Source organism: Bos taurus, chromosome 4 (assembly GCF_002263795.3).
Source record: "Bos taurus isolate L1 Dominette 01449 registration number 42190680 breed Hereford chromosome 4, ARS-UCD2.0, whole genome shotgun sequence".
In the NCBI taxonomy this organism is placed as follows: Eukaryota; Metazoa; Chordata; class Mammalia; order Artiodactyla; family Bovidae; genus Bos; species Bos taurus.
Genome location: NC_037331.1, coordinates 78,452,304 through 78,460,114, shown reverse-complemented (window position 1 = coordinate 78,460,114; position 7,811 = coordinate 78,452,304). Strand labels below are relative to the sequence as shown.

At 41.4% G+C, this 7,811-nt stretch overlaps 1 non-coding gene across 1 annotated transcript; it reads left to right on the top strand.

Annotated features, from left to right (window-relative positions):
• The first annotated feature begins 7,324 nt into the window (after window positions 1–7,324).
• Window positions 7,325–7,402, top strand: MIR2421 (microRNA mir-2421). The gene has a single exon (NR_030876.1). It is a non-coding gene; the product is annotated as a microRNA mir-2421 (primary transcript).
• The last annotated feature ends 409 nt before the right edge of the window (window positions 7,403–7,811 follow it).

Sequence of the window (7,811 nt, the reverse complement as noted above, 5' to 3'; positions counted from 1 at the left end):
CATCATGTTAAATATGGATACATTTGCAGGACATAGAGCTTAGTGTAAATTTACATGACATATATTATTCTAGATGAAAATAATACCTCAGGACACCTACCTTGGCTTAGAAGGCTGAACTATGACCTGATGCATCACTTCACTTGGCAGTTTTCAAAGGAAATTTTACTGAATTCTATTCATCTGGTAATGCTGTCTACTTCTTGAGTTTTTATTAAAAAAAAAATCTGTAGCATGATAGCTGGAAAAACAAACACATTTTAAATTCTTAGACTCTTTGCAGAGTCTCTTGCTGCCTTTGACTCTGTGATGTTTCTCTAAATTCTTTGTAACAAAGTCCTAGCCTCCGGATCTTTCAAAGAAGGGATTTGCACTAAAACTAACATTCTGAGCCCATGCTCATCAGGGTTGGAGGCCGCTTTTTCCACTGAGATCCCTCCATATTCACAATCATTTCACACTTTAATTGGGATGGGTTCCCTAAATTCAAAGGCAGAAAGTCCCATAGAACTTGCTTTGTTTAACAAAGAAGGCTTTTTCTTTCCCAAACCCCTCTGGCTTTGGTGACTTGGAAAATCTTATTAGCCAGATGAAAAAAAAAAAAAAGAGAGAGAGAGAGAAAAAAAAAAATTCCACCACCAACTCTGGGACTCGAGGAGCTATTTGGAGGCTTGTGAAGAGCAAGAACCCAATTAAGCAGCTCAGCTACACAGACCCTAGTGTAGCGTGGCGGGTCTAGGCTGCCCTTGTACACTGCGGCCAACTCTGCCAGGCTGAGCTGCCTCTAAGCTCTCTGTCAAAATGGCATGAATCTGAGTGATTCATTTCCCAACCACAAGGCACCAGCGGAGGGTAAAGCTAATGCAGGCTGCGAGTAGCCGGATCAGGGAGATATGACTCTGATATCTAAACAGGGATTTGGATAGAGCTGAGGCAGGCTTAAAACCACTTGCTCATAACAACATAGAATGGCTAAATGGAGCAGCAAAAGCACTTTCTTTGACCCTTTTGTCCTTAGTTTCAAGAGGAACAAATAGATTCTACTTTCTTCGCTTGACCTCTTATCTAAGAAAAAAGTGACCCTTACCCCCAGGAAGAGTGCTGACGAATCTTTTATTGGTCTGGTTTGAAAAGAAATGAAGCCCAGGTGGTGGCTGAATCTGAAGAATCCGGGGAATTTTAGGATGTCCCCTGTTTGGAGGCTCCCTCCCGCCCTGAGCCCCAGCCACAACCTGAAAGGGATTTAGACTGGAAGGGGTTTCCTGGTTAGAAGACAATCACTCCTCAGGGATGACTTAGAAAATTAAAACCGAAGATGAGAAGACTGAGTCTGAAGACTCAAGCCAATTAAACCCCTGAATTTCCCAAGTGATTCTTAGGTTTAGGGGCTAGTGTTACCTCAAAATCATTTTGCAGGTTACTTTAGAAACAGAATCACACAACACTTGAATACAACTTAAGTTATCCCTACGCATGTGAAAGTAAGAGTTTCAATAACTTCATTAGAATTCAGGTCTGTCTCATGAAAACCACACTTTGAGTTTTCCAATCAAAAGTGGATCATGTTGTGAATATTAGTTATTTAATAACCTGATTTCAGTGGCTTTTAGTCCAAATTATCCATTTAATTTCTTTTTTTTTCTTTAATATGCTTTTCTATCTTCTGTACCCAATGGATGCATCCAATATGCTTGTATTCTGTCTTCTGACCAGGTGGTGTTGTTTTTTTTTCCTCACCTATCATCTGTTAAGTAATCTATTCTGTACTCTGAAATACATTTCTTTTGCTTTGTTTTATTTTTCTCTCAAAGGGATTACAATTTAGCTAGGGAAAGTGAGTCAAACATAGGAATTAGTAAGGAAATTAATAGGCAGTTAGGGTTCACTTCCATGTTTTAGTGTAATTCAAAGTGTATCTTTGATTTCTTTCTGTACTCATTTACCCACCATTATATGCTTCCACTGGAGAAGGAAATGGCAACCCACTCCAGTACTCTTGCCTGGAGAATCCCGTGGACAGAGGAGCCTGGTGGGCTGCTGTCCATAGGGTCGCACAGAGTCAGACACGACTGAAGTGACAGCATGCATGCATGCATTGGAGAAGGAAATGGCAACCCACTCCAGTACTTTTGACTGAAAAATCCCAGGGACAGGGGAGCCTGGTGGGCTGCCGTCTATGGGGTCGCACAGAGCCGGACATGACTGAAGTGACTTAGTATGCATATGCTTTCACAGATGTTTCCTAAATCATTATCTCCAACCCTAAATTTTATTCAGACATATATATTTTTATTTTAAATCCCCTTCTGGATATCACCCCCTAGGTTTCAAGCTCAGCACAGCCAGGATGTTTTTGCTCATTTTCTCCAGCCATCCTGTTCCTCCTGCTGCATCACTTATTATCATCGTGATGGTGCTGCCGGGCACCCAGCTGACCAAGCAGACTTGAAATTATTCTAGGTTTCTGCTTCTGCTGCTGTGTAGATTATTACTAAATACAGTTAATTGAATGACTCTAAAAAACACAACAAACAAGTGAGTAACAATAAAAGAAGCAGACTCACAGATATAGAGAGCAAAATTAATAGTTACTGGTGGGGACAGGGAAGGTGGAAGGGGCAATATAGGGGGAGTAGATGAAGAAGTAGAAGCTATTAGGTATAAAATAAGCCTAAAGATGGACTTCCGTGATAATCCAGTGGTTAAGACTCCGTGTTTTCAATGCAAGGGTATGCAGGTTCCATCCCTGGTCTGGGAACTGGAACTAAGATCCCATATGCTGGAGAGGGCAGCACAGCCAAAAAACAGTCCAGACAGACAAAAATGAAATAAAAAATTAAATAAGCTACAAAAATATATTGTACAATGTGGAGAATACAGCCAATATTTTATAATAACCAGAAATTGAGTATAATCTTTAAAAAATGTGAAACACTATATTGTATACTATGATATATAATGTACATCAACTACACTTCAATTTTTTAAAATATTTTTTAAATGACTGACCGTATCAATTTCTTCTCTATTCTTATTTCAGTTCCTTACCATTCAGAATAATCTCATGCACTTCTGTGGGTTAAATTGCCATCCTAATGCTAAAACTTCTCAAATCTTTATTTTCAGTCCAGATCTCATTATTGAGCTCTGCTTATATATTCAAACACATGTTGGTCTCTTCTTTTGTGACATTTTATAGGTAATTTATGGCGGTGGCTGCTAATTGTCTACCCAACATAAAACCCCAGTTTTTTTCCGGAATGACAACATTTTCAAAATGCCCACTTTCCCAGATTCTCTTGTCAGCAGAGGGATGATGTAAACCAGTTTTAGCCAATGGGATGGAAGTGAAATCCTCTTGCTGGGGCTTCCGAAGAAATTGTACCAGACTAACTCAGTAGGGTGCAGCTTCAGTCCTTTGCTCTTTGACTTTTTTACTCTTCCCCTTTCTTTTTGTAACCAGTTTATGAAATAAACACAATTTGTGATATAATCAAAGTAAAACATTTGTTTAATCTCCCATAGCTTCTATAAAATTTATACAATGAGCTTCACCTGCATTTTATTTCTCAAGGAATGATCATCCAGTTCCTGTAACTTTCTCCTCACCCCATGGTTTCTCCTTTATTCTTATCATGAGTATGTAGGCTCAGTCGCTTCAGTTGAGTCCAACTCTTTGCAACTTCATGGACTGTAGCCCGCCAGGCTCCTCTGTCCCTGGGAGTCTCCAGGCAAGAATCCTGGAGTAGGTTACCATGCTTTCCTGCAGGGGATCTCTTAGACCCAGGGACTGAACCTGCATCTTCTGCATCTCCTGCACTGCAGGTGGGCTCTTTATCGCTGAGCCACCACCAAGGAATCCCCATTATGAGTATAAAGAAAGAAAGACAGCGCTAAGTCATGTCTGACTCTTGCAACCCTATGGACAGTGGCCCGCCAGGCTCCTCTGTCTGTGGGATTCTGCAGGCAAGAATACTGGAGTGGGTTGCCATTTCCTTCTCCGACTCAGGAAGAGAACCCAGGTTTTTAGCATTGCAGGCAGATTCTTTATCAACTGAACTACTCGGGAAGTCCCCAAATTCACAGATTTCCAGGACCACATACGGTTGGCCACGTGGCTCCAGGGTCCAGGCGACACTGGAACCAGCCCTCAGAATGGCACCCGGCCCACAGCATGCTCCCGCTGCTCGGCCAAGCCTGGGCCCCCGCCTCCCGGGTCTCCTAGGACTTGGTCCGGCACAGGGCCATGCCTGGACCGCAGCAGCTTCAAAGCCCCTGATGCTGATGACTGGTGAACCTCCCGGAGGCATGGCCTGGCAAAGCTGTTCCTGGGTGCGGGGCCAGGACTCCTGGGGCTGTGGGTAGAGGCCAGCTTGGGGGAGGTGGTGATAGGGGGCTTCGGGGGTGTCATGACTCTGATGCCGTATGAGTTCTGTTGCTTCTGCCTTCTGAACTTTTGAAGCACCTCGAATCCTTCCGCCTTTCTCGCTTGCCATTGACTACTCCCAGGAGTGTCAATCTTCACCTCTTATCTAGATCACAGCCACAGCCTCCAAACTGCTCTGCTGACCTCTAGCTCTTCCCACGTCAATTCTGTGACCACTCAACAGCCAGAGGAATTTTTCCTAAACTGTTGTTCTGATAAAGCCACTTATCCTACTTAAAATCCTGCAGTGACTTCCCATGTCCCTCAGGAAAAGTCTGAAAGTAAAAGTGTACCAATAGCCTTCAAGATTCAGATGACACCTATGTCTTCACCTCGCCTTTGGTAAGTCACTAGGTTTCCCCCATTCTACTCAGGAGCCTATGAACTCCTCAGGTCATTAATGAATTTGGCTCTGAGGCATCCACTAAAGCTGCTTCCTTTGTGTTGAATAATTACTTCTCTTCTTCGTTCCTTGGTTTCAGTATCTACTTACTCAATTTTTAAGCATATTCATTTTTTTCCCAGAAGATTTACCTGATCATTTCCTAATTGGGTTATGGGGAAAAGTCTAAATTCTCCCAAATTTTTTGATGCTACTACCATGTTGTAACACTTGTCACTTTGTATCGTCATTGCTTATTTACTTGCAAACTACTTCATAGCTCTTTCCACTTTCTTCTGCACAGATCCATAGCAGCCGTAGTTAATTTTTTTTAATCAAGACACATTGCTGAACTCAAAAAATACAAGAGAATATCTCCAAAGAGCTGATGAATCAGCAGCACATAACAATATGCATAAGAAACTATGGACTTCTTTGGCCCCGAAACAGGTAAAGTTAGTTGAGATTCTGTACATGCTTAGAGCTTAGTACCAGCATTCTAGGATTTCAACTGATGTTAACCTGCACCTATATGGTGTATGGAAGAAGCAAAGTGTTTTGTATACCCTGCAAAGATGGACCACAACTCACAATCTGGTTTGATGTTGAGATTGATAGTTCCACACACGCATCAAGAGGGCATGAGAAGATTGATGTCTCATATAATAAGGTCTTTCAAAAATACCGGGAGAGGACTCCCTACTGAGCTGAAAAATGCTTTGAGAGAGTAGAAAAAGGAAACTGGTTTGGAGTCTTTAAGGTGGTTAGAGTATCAGGGGGGCTCAATGGTGGAGAATCTGCCAGCCAACACAAGAGACACAGGTTTGACCCCTGGATTGGGAAGATCCTCTGGAGGAGGAAATGGCGATCCACTCCAGTATTCTTGCCTGGGAAATCCCATGGACAGAGGAGCCTGGCAGGCTATGGTCCATGAGGTCAGAAAGAGTCGGACACGATTGAGCATGCATACACCATGTGTATCAGGCTGGAGTGAGGGTCCCACCAGGATGAACTTGAAGGATTGAATCCCCCACCAGTGTCAAAGCAAGGAACATCTAGGCTTTTTATCAGCTTTCCCAAATGTGGGACAGAAGAGAAAAGAGAAGGATGAGGCTTAAAAACCATCATTAGTCAAACATTTAAAAATTGTCAGATTGACACAGAGACAATGGCAAACCCCAAATGCAAGTCAAGACAACTGCTGACTTAGTGAACTTATCTTGCAGTAGCTCTAAGGACTAATTTTATTGAGCTGTAAATATAATATCAAGTCTTATCTTGGTGTTGTGGGAGACTAAATTCAGGGAAAAAAAACAAAAGCTTTATCTCTAAAGTAGATTTTTGGACAAGAGATGATAGAGAGAGTACGGAAAGAGAAATGTCCACAAAAGTTGAGTTTGCAATCTAAATTCCAAATACAGACAACTGTGCTGTATCTTTCTAGTGCTCATAATAATTTATGCTTCTCCTTTCCTTTTGGGCATCTACTCCTTAGATTTATACATGGCCAGGGGAACAGAAGTGACTTTCACACTAGGAGGTTGTGGGGATCTCAGTGTTTTGTTTCTCTTTCTTGGCAAACATTAAAATTGTGTGTTGGGTAGCAGTACCTTAAAATGATAGAAGGTTCTTGAATCCAGATCTTTGAGACTATGATGGGCAGAATTGCCTTGCTGATATATATATATATATATATATATATATATATATATATGAATAAAACCTTTACTGATGAATCTATTTTCATGGCAGTAATGGAGATGCAGACACAGAAAACGAACTTGTGGACACAGTGGGGGAAGGAGAGGGTAGGATGAATAGAGACAGTAGCATTGAAACATATACATTACATGTGAAATAGATAGCTGGTGGGAATTTGCTGTACAACCCAGTGCTCTGTGACAACCAAGAGAGGTGGAATGGGGTAGGAGGTGGGAGGGAGGTTTAAGAGGGAGGGGACATATGTATACCTCTGGCTGATTCATGTTGATGTATAGCAGAAACGAACAAAATATTGTAAAGCAATTATCCTCCAATTAAAAATAAATAAATTTTTAAAAAACACTCTTTTGTTGTTTTAAATAAGAATGTCTGGAATTGTTTATTACTTAAGTATTCAAAGTGAAGAATGATAGCCCTGTAGCAACTGTGAAATCTTCCTGGCTGATTGGGTGAAGGCTCACCACATGGACTGTGGGGATTCTCTGACCAGGTCCTAGGTCTGCACAGGGAGGTACTTCACCCATTGTTCTCAGTGGTGCTTCTTCCACTCTCAGGAGTATGCTGCTTCCTAAGGTTTTCCTTGGCCATAGCTGAGGGAGGGACAATGGATCATGTGGACCTCCGCACCCTTGGGAGATATGTAGGCCTTGAAGTTGCCTTCTGTTCAAGGAAGATTGGACTGGGGGCAAATATTCACGTCTTTAATGTACAGCCTGATAAATATTTATGTATCATACTCTGGCTGGTTGAAATAATTCAAACAACATACGAAAGTCAAAAGCCACCTGACACATGGTTTGGGTGTTTAATATTTTTTTGTTTCGTGTTTGCCATGAAAGGAAAACAAAACATGGAGGAGGTCCCATACAACCGCTGAAGTATGACAGTAATTTCCGTATACCTGGTTGTGTCTAAATCTAAGGAGCATATGCCCCACAAAAAAAAGGAGAAACAGAAATCAGTGTGAGTGCTAGAAAGATAGAGCACAAATGTTCGTATTTGGAATTTTAGATTGCAAACTCAACTTTCGTGGACATTTTCTGCACTATCTTTCTCACTTCCTGTCTAAGTAACTACTCCCTATATAAAACTTCGATGTTTTCCTGAGCTTACTCTCTCACAATGCCAAGTTAATACTTTCACATTATTAGTAAATAATACTTCAATAACCCATCTCCCAAAAAAGTTCTCTCTCTGTTAATGTGTTTCTTGTACATACACATATAAATGCATGTTTACAGTTATGGGATGTTAAGATATAAGCTATTCTCTACCCTGCTA